Genomic DNA, 4,250 nt, shown 5'->3' on the forward strand with positions numbered 1-4,250 from the left:
CATATGCTAATGGTTCCATACTCCTCTAGACCCTGTAAAAGATTCCATACACTAATGGTTCCATACTCCTCTAGACCCTGTAAAAGGTTCCATACGCTAATGGTTCCATACTCCTCTAGACCCTGTAAAAGATTCCATACACTAATGGTTCCATACTCCTCTAGACTCTGTAAAAGATTCCATACTCCTCTAGACCCTGTAAAAGGTTCCGTATGCTAATGGTTCCATACTCCTCTAGACCCTGTAAAAGGTTCCATACACTAATGGTTCCATACTCCTCTAGACCCTGTAAAAGATTACCATGATCAACGGTATACTGAAACCATACATATTCCTCTCATACTATATTAGTAATCCTATGGAAAACCCACATGTAATTCAGGAAGACTCCGCTGTATCAGAAACTGCCAAAATGAGCATCCTTATATTAGAGATAGTGAGATGGAAACGTTTGCTTGGATGCAAAAAATTCTGAGTGAATCGATAGAAAATTGTCGCCACCTTTTTACAAAGTAGAGGTGACTCATGTGATTATATTTTAAAATAATAAATAAATAGTATTAATAAACTCAAATGCGATTGTTAATTTCTATATGAAAATTTTTTTTAATGGTGAATGCAGACAGTGTAATAATAACACAAACGTCTATTTATCGGTAGCAATATTATGTTTAATTAGAATAATTAACAACTTAAATACTGGAGTCAATATGGCAACACTGAACGAAATTCCATTTAAATACCATAAATAATAATTGGCGCAAATAAACAAATATTTGAAGTCATTTATATCAACGTACAAGAACCAATTGGTAACACAATGATAATTTATATCGGCCATTTATGGAAATTAGTCTGGAACATTTTTTTCTTCTGGATGCCTCGTCCAAATTTGAGGCTATCTGCCTTTATCAGAAAACTAATGTGCGATTTAGAATGTATTACATAAAGCTGAGGGATTATAAGACTGAGGGTTAAACTCCATTAACTATACAATAATGAGGAAAAGCACAAGTTTTGATTTTCGTTCCATTTCGAAGAGCTTGTTCACATGTGATACACAGGACAGCTTTCCTTAGAATCCATGCATTATATGTGATACACATTCCTAATTTTTTTCAGTCACTAGAGTAACTTTGTACTCATGAAAGGAAAGCTTTATAGGCATAACTACAGGGTTTTACCCCCCAGAGTTTGGGATTATGCCGCTTTATATTACTGAGAACGTATAAAAACAGTGGCTAACTAAAAAGTCTGAAAACAAGCATGGACGTTTTGGACAAATTAATGAAAATGCTTTGGACAGGCAAGGGTTTAATAACTGCTAGTTGTTTATTTCCAGGTCATTTATGATCCATCAGACAAGTAATAAAAGACATTCCAGTTATGATCATCCTGTTTTTTTAGAGGTATTTCAGGCTGGTGACCGGTAATAAAGTCACCGGAAAAAAGTCACAGTAATAAAGTCACAATTAATTCATGGGATCCGGACAAAACCCCTGTGACTTTTTAACCTGGATTCATAAGTCCGTAATAACCTAATGTGTCTTCTTATGTTAGACGATAGGTATGATCTGAGGGTTATTTTACTGAAATTCAGTACTTCGAACACAACTTTTATTTATTATCACGAACCCGTGGAGAAATAGCAGCAAAATCCCGCTTAAATCATTCACTCTGTTACCTAAGAATGAAGAACGTATTTGAAAACCTAGTCTTATTATAACTATTATTATGTAGCAGTACACGGTATTTACGGATTTTTATGTTCTGAGATCAAATCCAGTGGAAGTCAACTTTGCCTTTCTTTCTTCCAGGTGGGGAAGATGTCGATAAAATAAAGTACCAACTAGTTTAATCGATTCAGCTCTCCTCGCCAAATTTGAGGCATGGTGCCTATGCAATATGTTGTATTGTGTAAAGTTTATAAGGCGGCGAGCTGGCAGAATCGTTAGCACGCCGGGCGAAATTCTTAGCGGTATTTCGTCTGCCGTTACGTTCTGAGTTCAAATGCTGCCGAGGTCGACTTTGCCTTTCATCCTTTCGGGGTCGATAAATTAAGTACCAGTTACGCACTGGGGTCGATGAAATCGACTTAATCCGTTCGTCTGTTCTTGTTTGTTCCCTCTATGTTTAGCCCCTTGTGGGCAATAACGAAATAGGTATTTCGTCCATCTTTACGTTCTGAGTTCAAATTCCACTGATGTTGACTTCGCTTTTCATTCTTTTAGAGTCGATAAAATATGTACCAGTTGAGTAATGGAGTTGATGTAATCGACTTACTCCTCCCCCGAAATGACTGGCCTTGCATCAAAATTTAAAACTAATGTCAAGTTTATGGCTTCTTCCTTTCCTTAAGTTACAGATCCCCTTGATACATACAGACGTCACACAGTTCCATTTATGTGAATACAAATACGAAGCTGTGTCTATGGCCGAGACTCTAAGCCTCAATCAAGTAGACTTATGTTCAAAGGTATTCCAGCTGCAACCATGTCATCTAATTTTGAGATATATCTAGATCCATATTATTCAATGTATCAGGTCATCCCATAAATAATGCGGTTTTTTAATACTTCTTTTATTTTTCAAAATTAAAATAAAGTTCTTTTTTAATCTAAAATATACTCTCTTTCATTTTCTACAATACTCTTCCATCTATCTGGAAGACCTGCAAGGCCTCTCTTCCTAAATTCACTTATCCATGATGAAAAATACTCCTCCAGCCCCATTCTGACCTTGTCTACAGAATTCACATTTTTTTCCATCCAAATGATTTTGAAGACTGCAGAATAAATGATAATCAGATAGGGCAATGTCTGGTGAATATGATGAGTGGGGCATCATTTCTCATTCAAACTGTTCCAGCCTTTGGAATATCATCTTTGCTGTATGTGGCCAAACATTATCCTGATGGAAAACACTTTCCGTTTTTCTTCCAATGCTGATTTAAGCTGTTTGCAGTAGATCTCATTTCTTATCATTTGGTTTGGGTTTAAAAGTTCAAAGTGGACTAAACCTTTCATATCCCACCAAACAGATAACAACACCTTATGTGGGTGAAGACCTTCTTTAGCCTGGGGTGCCGGTGTTTCTCCTTTCCCTACCCACTGTCTTTGGCGCTTGACATTTTTATAGAGAACCCATTTCTTGTCTCCATTCAGTGACAGCAAAGAAGAGCACACATTCACTCTCTGCGTGCAATTAGACTTGAAAAGTTTGTGAGGAACCCATTGATCCAATTTGCTTTTCCGATGGTACGCAGGTGCTGATGAATGGCTGAATGACCAAATCCAAGTTTCTCTGCTAGTTCTTCAACAGTTACGATGGGATTTTGTTCCACCAGGATTTGTAGGATGTCCTCATCAAGTTCTACAGATCTTCCAGGATGAGGCTCGTCTTCTAGGCTGTAGTTTCTGGAACCATCGTTGACACTGGCTTATGTTTATTGTCCGAACTCCATCTACTGCATTAATATTCCTTGCACTTTCTGTTACGTTGTTGCCTTTATTGAACTCATAAAGCAAAACATGCTCCCTTGTCACTTCCATTATAGCTTTGAAAAAAAAATAACTTAAAATCGAACTGCACTCTTCAAAACTTGCACTAAGAATAAGTACAAGATAAAATTACTACCTGCTTTTATAGCAAGTTGATGCAGGTAGATTATCCTATCTCCCTCCAACTTTTAGTTCATGCAATTGAAAAAACTGCATTATTTATGGGATGACCCAATACCATTTAAAGTCAGTAAGGTGCGATTTAAAGATTAAGCTGTTATTTCTAGCAGCCAAATCTACCTTAAATCAAACCCTACTGACTTGAGAAAAGAACACCAATGCTGAATGATGTAGTTGCAAGCAGGGGAACGAGCTGGGTTGGGAGGCTGGGTTAGGGAAGAAACTGTGGACCAAGAGGTCTCGTTTGAAGGAGGGGAGGGGTCAGTTAGGGAAGATATGCAAAGTGGAGGGGTCGGACTGGAGTTGCAAGAAGGCTCTGAGAATGGTGCGTTGGAGACAGGGTGGTAGATGAGGGGTAACAGAAGACAGGTGACAGTGGGGTGGGTGCAGGGGAGGAGAACAGATGCACGGTCCATGGAACATGCTCTGGCAAGAGCGGGATCCACGTAGGATGAAGTGGCGAGCCATGGGTTGAGACTAGGTCACAAAGCCATGGTTTGGTAAAAACTTGAGCAGGTGTTAGGAAACCCCCACTAAAATTTTGCATGATTTGGGTCAAAAGTGGTGATT

This window comes from Octopus bimaculoides, chromosome 24 (genome assembly GCF_001194135.2).
Source record: "Octopus bimaculoides isolate UCB-OBI-ISO-001 chromosome 24, ASM119413v2, whole genome shotgun sequence".
NCBI lineage: Eukaryota > Metazoa > Mollusca > Cephalopoda > Octopoda > Octopodidae > Octopus > Octopus bimaculoides.